General features: G+C 40.3%; 1 protein-coding gene across 3 annotated transcripts in view; it reads left to right on the forward strand.

Moving 5' to 3' along the window:
- The first annotated feature begins 1,404 nt into the window (after nucleotides 1–1,404).
- The window catches only part of LOC115151605 (rab GTPase-activating protein 1-like), a 146,543-nt gene continuing 135,388 nt past the window's right edge, over nucleotides 1,405–12,559 (forward strand). For all 3 annotated transcript variants that reach the window (XM_029695676.1, XM_029695675.1, XM_029695677.1), the window contains exon 1: nucleotides 1,405–1,511. The gene's annotated coding sequence lies outside the window, so the exon portion shown is untranslated. The remainder of the gene's footprint in view (nucleotides 1,512–12,559) is intronic.

Below are 12,559 nucleotides of genomic sequence, written 5' to 3' on the forward strand. Positions count from 1 at the left end.
ATTTTCATATTTAATTCCTGTTGGTTTAGGTTATTCATAGAAGAACTAACAGATTTTTTTTTAAATACTATGCTAAAACAAAAGGGTGAAATATTAAAAGAGAAACAAACAAACAAAAAATATTTCACATTGTTACCTTTTGACAATTAAAGATTTATAACTGCTTGAAATATATTTGTTGTCTATATTGTACACACACACACACACACACACACACACACACACACACACACACACACACACAGCTCAAAGTAGCTGAAAACAAGCCCATAGGCAACTTCCAATTTAGTGGATGTAACAGCATTGATTTAAATATACATTAGACATGACAAATAGGGGGCGTTGTTTCGAAGTCACCGTGCCTCCATGTTGGCACTCCCCCACCGTTATAAAACATATTTTGGAAGCTAGAGAAATGAATTTATGAATGTCTACATTTGATATTGCCACGTTTATTCTATTACAGACACCTTAATTTATACTTTTCAATTATATTATGTGAGCTAAATATACAAATAAAACAAGAAAAATTGAGATTACGAATGTTACTGTCCCCACTACAGCAACACAATACTTAAATACATGCAATTTTGTCCTTTAAATATTTAATTGAAATACTGTAGAATTGGCCGACGTCGCTACAAAACCTTTCAATGTCCAGTACATAGCATCATCAATCCAGGGTTTACAACATTGAATTAAGCCAAAGATTATGGATATACTGACAAGATACTTGTCTCTCCGCCCTTGTAATTGCCCACAAAGCGGCACAGCCGGCTGTCTAGCTCCCGCCAATCATTTCTTTGTATTGGTGGATACGTCCAATAATTTTTTACATTGGTGGATTCATCGAATAATTGTTTTACTTTTTTGAATATTCGATAAGGGTTGTTGACGTCAAAACCGTCTGTATTCAATGGGTAGATGCTATGCTACTAGCCTCATTACATAATAATACAGCGAATCTCAAGACAACTCCGATACAAAGTTTATCCCCTCAAAGTTAAGGAATGTCACGTGTTCTACGGGGATGTCAGGTGTCCTACTTATAACAGTAATATACTTATAATGCTATTTTATGTTTCTTCAGAAAAAAAGTACATATAGTGATGTCTTATGTTTGTATCGTATTGTAATTTGAAATGTTAAAATAAACAAATATATATGAAAAGAATATGTCAAAAAAATCGTAACAACCTAAGCATACGGGACTTCTATTCAAACAAATAAACCTCACGTAGGAAATAAGCCATGCAACTTCTTCGGGACCAAATTCGACACTCTCATTGACCTCCATAGAAAATAGACTTGCTTGGTGGGTGATAAATCGCCACCTGCTGGAGAGAGACATCTATTTCGTCGAGTTGGACCTCTCTCTTTACCTCTTCCTCTCTGATTGAACCAGGGTGACTGCGCCGTGAACGCGCACGGAGCAGTGGGGCTCGCGGAGGAGCTGCTGCAACTTGACAGTTAACGTTTGCTATTTATCCGGAGGTGTTTACTCTAAACAAGTAAGTTGTTAGCTATTTACCTTCTGAAGACATTCAGCTTCGACAATTGCGTGTGACGAAAAGGACAATTTGATATTATTTCTTACATTTTTAGGTTATTATGCGACTTTGTTCTGACATTTTTTTGTTGTTGCGTGAACTTGCACCACTTTCTCTCTGGTGTGGGTGAACTGTTTTGATTCATAGCTAACAGGTTAGCTAGTGTTAGCCACACTAGCATGGCTAGCACAGATGGCCTTTTAGGCACTTCCTGTTGCCCAGTATGTGTGCTGTGACATTTCTGGTTTTACAGTCCCGTTTATGATAGTTTAACGGTGTTAAATAATTGTAATTTTCGGCCAAATACATCATTTTGACGTTAACCTCGCTCGCTAGCTTGCTACGTTAGCTTACCATTTTGTCACATTCTTCTCTACTATGAAGTACCTGCCAGCTTTGAGAGGCTCGCTAGCTAATTAACGTTATTTTCCTTCCTTTGTAGTTGGTAGAGTACGTTACCTTTTTTCGTAACTTAACTAGATAGCTCTATTTTAGATCCGTTGAGTAAACTCAGCTGCTATAACTAACTAGTTAACTATTAACGACAAAGAATACATTTCGTATGTTGTAACAGTAGTTAGCTTGTGCAGCTAACGTTAGTTACATAGTTTATGTAAACACTGTTTGTGAGGGGATTGTAGAGGTGGAGAAAGAGCAGAACCTGACCAGCACAGAACCATTGATTGATTGATTAACTTAACTAGCTAGCTAACCAGTAACTTGCTTTTCAGCTACTTCACATCAGTTGGACCTTATTATCCATTCATGTGACACTGGTGAGGCTTGCAGTTACTATATCAGTGATTCGAGGTCTGATAGTATCGGCTCATATCATAAGTTAGTGTGAAATTGATCCTGGACTATTAGGGATAGTGTGAAATGAACAAACTGGACACCGAATGTTGAAAGCTTGTATGCTAAAAAGTTTGGATTGTGGCCGCACCTATCTATAATTAGTTTTAATAGAATTCACTTGCAGGATCCATTTCTATACATTGATGGTATCTGGCTCGATTGTCTAAATGCACTATAACCTGCAAAAAAAGGTCTGTAGTTTAGGAATGTAATTTTAAGTTGACATTTGAGAACACAATGTCAATGGAGTTGAACAGATGCGACTGTGGGCGGACTGAACCTCTGACTATATTGAGTCGCTGTCAGTTGATACTTGTAAAAATGTAAGTTCTTAAACCCTGGCTGTGTACCTATGTTTGTCCTCTAGCTGCGTGCCTTTCTTTGTTTGCTGAAATCCTTACTTTTAAATAAAACTTTAGTCAAATAAAACCAACGACTGTTTCCTCGTATCGACTGACAGCGACTTGATGTAGTCGGAGGTACGCTCATCCCACGGTACTAGCAACCCAAATCCATAGAGATGTACATATCGTGTAGTTGAGAAACCCAACTTACCTCAGCACCCTGACTCGGGTAGTGCAAACAACCTTATTTCACAAGCTGGTGAAGTTTTACAATGACCTTTTACCAGAGGAACAGATAGTGTAGTGGAGTTGTTTACTGTAGTGAACACTGTGATCACACCGGTAGTCATTGTGCAAAATGGTACGCAGCATCATCTGGATATGTGTGCAACAAAAGTATAACATTCACTTTCTGCTACCATTTCTGTCAAGACATCTACGGATACAGTTGTATGCATACGTTAGATAAAGCCAACTTATGCACCATACAGAACGCACTGCAACTGCCTCTGCAACGCAATGCTGCGAGGTAAACGCAGCGTTCCATTGGAAATGAATGTACTTCTGGTGTACCAAAACGCAACGACAGTGTGATCGAGGCGTAATGGATCCACACTGATTCAGAGCGGTTGGGTTAAATGTGGAAGACTCGTTTCGGGTTGAACGCATTCAGTTGTGAAACAGACTAGGTCTCCCCTTTCCCTAATAAAGCACCTGATGTTTGCATTTGGGACTGGGCGGCATATTTGACTTTTTTACTAGTATTAATGCACAGGCTGGTTTGGGTTTTACATTACCTTCTAGGCTTCTACACCAATATTTCAATGTTTGTTAAATGTGATACGCCACTCCTCTGCATGTAACGTCCGTAAAAAAATATATATATATGTTTACTCTGTTTTGCTATTTGAGTCGTCTCTCTCCCCCTTCTTGCGTTCGTTCCGCTTCCCTCACCCGCTGTCACTCAAGGAGAGCAGTTGTTGATTGATCAGTCACAAGCATTTGCCGTTGACTCTGTCTACATGGTCAGATGCAAATAAATGTTTGACAACCTTGTTGCGATGAGTGCAGGAAATGGATGAAAATGCTGAATTATTTTTTAGTGGAAATTGGATTGGAGAAAGACCCATTGAAATCAATTAGAATGTATGTGTTGCCACCCTGAGGTCATGCACTACTTATAAAGCAAATTTACAACTGTTTTATACAAAAACATCAAGTACTGTGAAAAATGTGGTGATATATCGCCCAGCCCTATTTGCATTTTAAGTCCACATTTGGTGTGTGTGTGTGTGTGTGTGTGTGTGTGTGTGTGTGACACACATACACATTGAGAGAGACATACAGACATACAACTCAAAGTTTTGTCTTGAATAACCTAACTTGGGTAAAGGAATACTGTATATGGTATGGAGTCACGAACAGACAGACTGAACACTGTTGTGCAAACCAGCTGAACAGACTAATTAGTTGGGGCGTCTCAACATGATGTAACCTTGCCTAAAACTTAAGCAAAATATGGCACCCTAGTATTATGCTGTTTATGAGTGGCGCAATTGTCTAAGGCACTGCATCTCAGCGCTAGAGGTGTCACTACAGACCCTGGTTTGATCCCGGGCTGTATCACAACTGGCCATGATCTGGCGGTGCACAAATGGCCCAGTGTCATCCAGGTTAGGGGAGGGTTTGACCAGGGTAGGCTGTCATTTATTGTTAAATAAGAATTTGTTCTTAACTGACTTGCCTAGTTAAATAAACAAACGATTACATGGGCTTCTAGCCTAGTAGAAGTAGTGTTCGGTATTCATTGGAAGAACAATACTTTCAGAATTGCTTAGAGAAGAAAGCTACATGCAGGGCCCAAATGTTTTTCTACCCTTTGTCTTTCATTCTGTGGTGAGAAACTGAGAAACCAATGTGTGCTAGATTAGAGCAGTGTTTCCCAACTCCAGTCCTCCAGAACCCCCAATGGTACATGTTGTGGCCTCGGACAAGCACACCTGATTCTATTAGTCAACTAATCATTGAGTTGAATCAGGTGAGTTTGTCCGGCCACAACATGTACTGGAGGACCGGATTTGGGGAAACACTGGACTAGAGGATGCGCACTTAGTCAAAGCCTGTGTCAAGCCATGCATCAGTGACGGGCCTGTGTGTACCCTACCACACTGAGACTTATTTCCCAGAGGCAGAACATTTGCTGTAACCTAGCAGCTAGCCTATGATGTCATAGCCCTTGGCTGTAGACAGCCGTTCGCCCATCAACTGGAAGGAGGCAAGGAAATGTGAAGTTGTTGCCCCACCTAATATGATTCAGACTTGCCTTGAGTGACCTCAACGGGTCAGCTCAGTCGTTTTTGATGGACGCTTCAATGTGTGCAGGTTTTACTATTGTGTTTGGCTAGACTATAGTTTATTGTAGTATTAAGTACAGGGTGGACTGTTTATTTTTTTCTGATGAATAGCCTAGTTTGTTGTGCGTGTAATTGGCCTAGGATGTGATAACTGGTTTTAAGGGTCGGGTTCAGAGCGTTTGTCTTATTTGGGCAGTACAAGTTGCCAGTTTCTCCTGTAAGGCAGACAGTAAAAGGTAGCTTCTGCACACGCCCAGTTAGGTCAGTTAAATTGCATCAGTATTGTCGTGTGTTGTAAGGTCTGTTGACGTGCTCATTGCCGTCACCACACCCTAGCTTAAATATAGCCCTTGCTGCAGTGAGAAATTCTAGATTTGTTGTGCAATATTTAGCCCATGGCAGGGGTCCGAAATTGCATTCAACTGTGGCCTGAAATATATTGATCAACGTTTCTTCTGTGGTCGAATCAACATTATATCAGCTTCTTTTCAATGCAACAAACTTTCAATTACCCGCAAGTGAATGCGCGTTTCAGATCATTTCAGAGCTGCGCATGTGTGAATTTGTTGATATTCTTTGCTAGTTATTAGTCCAGTTATAGATGAGCATAGGGCAGCAAAGGGGATTTACTGCTTCCTACAAGAGCACAAAACGTGTAAGCTACATTTTCATTTTTGTCTTTGAAAAGCCAGTCAGGTAAAAAGCTTATGTCTTAATTAAAGGGACAGTGTTGTATTTTGAGACAGGCTTGAATATGTAAATAGGTCAATAGGCAGAGGGGTAGCCTACTAAACCGAGCAAAAAAAGAAATGTCCCTTTTTCAGGACCTTGTCTTTGAAAGATAATTTGTAAAAATCAAAATAACTTCACAGATCTTCATTGTAAAGGGTTTAAACACTGCTTTCCATTCTTGTTCAATGAACCATAAACAATTAATGAACATGCACCTGTGGAACGGTCATTAAGACACTAACAACTTAGACGGTAGGCAATTAGGTCACAGTTATAAAAACTTATGACACTAAAGAGGCCTTTCTAATGACTCTTAAAAACAGCAAAAGAAAGATGCCCAGGGTCCCTGCTCATCTGCGTGAACGTGCCTTGGGAATGCAGCAAGGAGGCATGAGGACTGCGGATGTGGCCAGGCCAATAAATTGCAATATCCGTACTGTGAGACGCCTAAGACAGCTCTACAGGGAGACAGAATGGACAGCTGATCGTCCTCGCAGTGGCAGACCACGTGTAATAATACCTGCACAGGATCGGTACATCCGAACATCACACCTGCGGGACAGGTACAGGATGGCAACAACAACTGCCCGAGTTACACCAGGAACGCACAATACCTCCATCAGTGCTCAGAATGTCCGCAATAGGCTGAGAGAGGCTGGACTGAGGGCTTGTAGGCCTGTTGTACGGCAGGTCTATCACCAGACATCACCGGCAACAACGTCAGCTATGGGCACAAACCCACCGTCGCTGGACCAGACAGGCCTGGCAAAAAGTGCTCTTTACTGTCGAGTCATGGTTTTGTCTCACCAGGTCAGATTCGCGTTTATTGTTGAAGGAATGAGTGTTACACCGAGGCCTGTACTCTGGAGCGGGAACGATTTGGAGGTGGAGGATCCGTCATGGTCTGGGGCGGTGTGTCACAGCATCATCGGACTGAGCTTGTTGTCATTGCAGGCAATCTCAACGCTGTGCATTACAGGGAAGACATCCTCCTCCCTCATGTGGTACCCTTCCTGCAGGCTCATCCTGACATGACCCTCCAGCATGACAATGCCACCAGCCATACTGCTCGTTCTGTGCGTGATTTCCTGCAAGACAGGAATGTCAGTGTCCTGCCATGGCCAGTGAAGAGCCCGGATCTCAATCCCATTGAGCACATCTGGGACCTGTTGGATCGGAGGGTGAGGGCTAGGGCCTTCCCCCCCCAGAAATGTCCGGGAACTTGCAGGTGCCTTGGTGGAAGAGTGGGGTAACATCTCACAGCAAGAACTGGCAAATCTGGTGCAGTCCATGAGGAGGAGATGCACTGCAGTACTTAATGCAGCTGGTTGCCACACCAGATACTGACTGTTACTTTTGATTTTGACCCCCCCTCCACATGTCTGTGGAACTTGTTTAGTTTGTCTCAGTTGTTGAATCTTATGTTCATACAAATATTTACACATGTTCAGTTTGCTGAAAATAAACGCAGTTGAGAGTGAGGATGTTTCTTTTTTTGCTGAATTCGTATGGTAATAATACATTTTATTTAGTAAAGTGGTTTCTTGCATCATACAATGCAATTTAGTCACCTATTTGTTTGTAACACAATGGGACCAAGTAAAAACAAATTCATGTCAACTTCTTCATAATGTAAAAACTTTAAGTCTCATGCAATGTAGGCCTGCATTGAACACCACATATGTGACCGACCTCCTTGATTCGTTCTTATGTAGCAAAATTTGAAAGTGTTTTTTACATTGGATTAAAGCAGAGACACAGAGCTACTAATTGATATATCATATACTGCATTTGAGGAACAATGGGGGAAAGTTGATAAACTTGTAACCTCACTTTTGAGAAAATAGCCTATGAATGTTTTGGTACCTACTGGAGAGCTCTTTGTCTACACCCATTCAGAATCTTTCACACCCTCGAGTTTTAGCTCCACCCATCTTTAAGGGTTGATCCGAGCGTTCTGTCCTAACAGCAGTCAAGTACCCAAGCTAACTGGCTAACAGTTGTCGCAGTGAAATTCTATTAAAATGGACACTTGCATAGTGGAGTCTTTTGCTAAGACTTCTAGCTAGGTAAACAATGAACCATAATCCCAACTCATGACGTTACTACCCTGCATGAATCTGCAGGTAGTTAACCAACCAGGTTCAATGTTAGCTGGCTAACATTAGGGTATAACTAGCCAAGCAAATGGATCTGAGATACGAATAATAAGATCATACACGTAACATTAGCTAGCGAGCCAGCCAGCCAGCTAACGTTAGCTAACAGTACACTTTAACTTGAAATGAAAATGACTTTGTCAAAATTAGAAACGTGTAATATCTGAACATGTAGCTAGCTAGACTATTTTACCTGTATACATCGTGGTTGGATGCTTCTCCCTATCACGGATGCCATAGTTGCCCTTAGTTTGATGATGTAATCCGGAGAGGTATTTTCTCCATCTCCTTAGCTATCATACTCTAATTCCACTGATTTCAAAACTCAGTCCTCCAGAAAGTGGAGAGCAACACTTATGCAGTTTTACTATGCAATATATATTTTTTTTAATGCAGCGTTATACTGACTAGCTCAAGTAAACAAAGGGTGCTATATGGCAGACCAATCCAAACTCCTCTCTCGGCATGTCCAGCCCACTCATTATCTCAGCCAATCATGGCTAGCGGGAATGTTGCTTTTTTTCTGTGGTTAAACGTTGTAATTTAACAATTTTATTTGTATTTACAGATGGCAGTCAAGTTTGTTATTAAGGCACATGAAAGTTCACCTGTTCCAGAAGGCATTGATTAGATGCACTATTGTAAAGTGGTTGTTCTACTGGATATTATAGGTGAATGCACCAATTTGTAAGTCGCTCTGGATAAGAGCGTCTGCTAAATGACTTAAATGTAAATGTAAATTTCTGACAAAAAAATCAATTTTGATATAAAACACAGAATACGTTCAAATAGCTCTCGTGTGAAGTAGTGACCCGCGACATACGCCTAGTTTCCTTAAACGGGTCACTATATCATAGCTTTTGATTTCTATTTCCACATGAAAATGTTATGGGATTTGCTCCATTGGTTTTGTTGGTAGGCCTACATTATGCTCAAATAGCCACAATAGCCTACTGGCTACTGTCAAACTGTAAGGGTACAGCCTCAGTCTTCTTTGGAAGTTGCGCCTGAAGTTGCACAAAATGTTCACAATGTTAAAGTTTCTGCTCCCAAGGCTAAAATTTAGCTCAGTGCACCAAAAATTAGAGGGGACATAGTTATAAATAATTTGTACACTGCAAATTGATTGCAAGAATTCCGAACGGATAGTATTTGACAAACTGATTTATTTAAATCCTTGATTACTTTGGGATACGATCACGTATTTGGGAAACCTGGCCTAGGCCTGTAGCATACCAGTAGGCTACATTTTACCCTCTAGATAGCATATCACTACTGTGCAGTGATGATTGTGTTGGTAAATATGTGTGAAAAAGTTGCGTTAGTTCAGATAACCGCACACGGACGAACAAGAGGAAGAACAGGAAATGTTTAACTAGGCCTATCTAGGAGGGCACGTTCTGAAGGCACCTTTTCTATTCATATACTGTCCATCATATAGTATTTTTATTGTTCTATTCATTTTGTATTGTTAGGTATTACTGCACTTTTGGTGCTAGAAACACAAGCATGTTGCTGCACCTGCGATAACATCTGCAAAATATTTGTACGTGACCAATACAATGATTTTATTTGAAGATGTATGCTCTGTAACTGGAGAGCTGGTAAAGACTTTTAATTTGCTCAAAGAGCTTAGAATCAAAGCTAGGTCAGAGCTGTGATTATGATGATGTAACAAAGAACCCCAGCCCGAAGATCACTCGCTTGTATGGCTACCACTCGGATATTTTAAAGAACACGCTGAAACAAATCCCAATAAAAAGACTGCGTGATGTTGGTCAAAGATATTTATGGAAAAGTTTTCTGTAGCCAACTTCCACCTCTCGCCACAATGTCCCCCTTTTCCTTACCACATGGGTACCCAGCAACCCTCTGTAATGATCTCCCTGAATGATTTGCGACATCTCCTCTGCTAACCCTAATGGTGATGAGCCCCCTTCTCTCTGACCACGGTCCCACTGACAGGGCCTCAATTTATGATGGCCATTGTTTTCCAGGTTGGTTTTCCTTCTGTTTTTTTTTTCCTGTGGGGAGGGGAGACCCTATTTTTAATCCTCCCGGGCCCTAAAGCACCAGACCACAGGATTCCAGCTGGGAGCGTCTCCACCCAGACCCCACAGGCGCGACCCCAAACCCCAGGAAGATGACACTTCCAAGCCTACCTCACCACCTCCTTGACCTTAACACCACCCCTTAACACGAGTCTTACATTTTACATGGGGTATAATGATAGTTGAAACTTGTGAAACTGTCATTCAATGGAGGATGGCGAAACTGTGCTCTTTAGTTTTTGTTTTGAGACGCACAAATCTTGAGGCTTTCTGGGTCATCAGTGATGCATATCTTGTCTTTGAGTTTTGTCCTACTGTGGAAGAAAATGATGAATTGTCCTCAGACTTCCAGACAGTTTGCTACAGCAGGAAAATAATCCTGCTCCAACAGGAAATAATAACTTATGGACATTTTTGTAGTTTATACTTTTACATTTATTTATTTAAATTTTTTTTAAGGAAAAATCTGGTTTTAAATTTGATCATACATCTGGTAGCGTCATACCCAGGAAGACTCGTGGTGCTTCAACAAAGTACTGAGTAAAGGGTCTGAATACTTGTAAATGTGACATTGCAGTTTTAACAAATGTGTTAAAATAGATTGAGGCAAAAAAAATAATTTCATGAATTTTAGAATAAGGCTGTAACATTACAAAATACGGAAAAGTCAAGCAGTCTGAATATTTTCTGAATTCATTGTACTAGAGGTCGACCGATTAATCGGAATGGCCGATTTTCACGTTTTCATAACAATATTTTTAGCCACCTATTTGCTGTTTTTTAAAATTAAATAATTATTTTATTAAAAAAATATATTATTTTGTAGTTATTTTTATTTTATTTTAAATTTGTTTTATTTTTGAATTTTAAAAATCTTTTTTAATTAAAAAAAAAGTTCATTTTTATAAATATTTTTTAGATTTTCAAAATTATTATATTTTTTTAACGCTTTTTATTTAACTTGGCAAGTCAGATTAAGAACACATTCTTATTTTCAATTACGGCCTCGGAACGGGGGTTAACTGCCTTGTTCAGGGGGGATTCGGGGATTTGTTTTTGCAACCTTCTGGTTACTAGTCCAATGCTCTAACCACCTGCCTTACATTGCACTCCACGAGGAGCCTGCGTAGCAGGCTGACTACCTGTTACGCGAGGGCAGCAAGAAGCCAAGGTAAGTTGCTAGCTAGCATTAAACTTATCTTCTAAAAAACTATCAATCTTAACATAATCACTAGTTAACTACACATGGTTGATGATATTACTAGTTTATCTAATGTGTCCTGCGTTGCATATAATCGATGCGGTGCCTGATAATTTCTCATCGAATCACAGCCTACTTCGACAAACGGGTGATGATTTAACAAGCGCATTTGCGAAAAAAAAGCACTGTCGTTGCACCAATGTACCTAACCATAAACATCAATGCCTTTCTTTAAAAATCAAAACCTGCATATTTAGTTAATATTACCTGCTAACATGAATTTCTTATAACTAGGGGAGTTGTCACTTCTCTAGCGTTCCGTGCAAGCAGTCAGGGTACATACAGCAGTTTGGGCCGCCTGGCTCATTGCGAACTGTGAAGTCCATTTATCCCTAACAAAGGCCGTAATTAATTTGCCAGAATTGTACATAATTATGACATAACATTGAAGGTTGTGCAATGTAACAGGAATATTTACACTTAGGGATGCCACCCGTTAGATAAGATACAGAATGGTTCCGTATTTCACTGAAATAATAAACGTTTCGTTTTCGAAATGATAGTTTACGGTTTCGACCATATTAATGACCAAAGGCTCGTATTTCTCTGTGTTATGTTATAAGTAAGTCTATGATTTGATAGAGCAGTCTGACTGAGCGATGGTAGGCAGCTGCAGGCTCGTAAGCATTCATTCAAACAGCACTTTCGTGCGTTTTGCCAGCAGCTCTTCGCAATCTTCAAGCATTGCGCTGTTTATGACTTCAAGCCTATCAACTCCCAAGATTAGGCTGGTGTAACAGATGTGAAATGGCTAGCTAGTTAGCGGGTGCACGCTAATAGCGTTTCAAACGTCACTCGCTCTGAGACTTGGAGTAGTTGTTCCCCTTGCTCTACATGGGTAATGCTGCTTCGAGGGTGGCTGGTGTCGATGTGTTCCTGGTTCGGGCCCAGGTAGGAGCGAGGAGAGGGACGGAAGCTATACTGTTACACTGGCAATAGTAAAGTGCCTATAAGAACATCCAATAGTCAAAGGTATATGAAATACAAATTGTATAGAGAGAAATAGTCCTATAATTCCTATAATAACTACAACCTAAAACTTCTTACCTGGAATATTGAACACTCATGTTAAAAGGAACCACCAGCTTTCATATGTTCTCATGTTCTGAGCAAGGAACTTAAACCTTAGCTTTTTTACATGGCACATATTGCAGTTTTACTTTCTTCTCCAACACTTTGTTTTTGCATTATTTAAACCAAATTGAACATGTTTCATTATTTATTTGAGGCTAAATTGATAGTATTTATGTATT

This window comes from Salmo trutta, chromosome 17 (genome assembly GCF_901001165.1).
Source record: "Salmo trutta chromosome 17, fSalTru1.1, whole genome shotgun sequence".
NCBI classification, from domain to species: Eukaryota; Metazoa; Chordata; class Actinopteri; order Salmoniformes; family Salmonidae; genus Salmo; species Salmo trutta.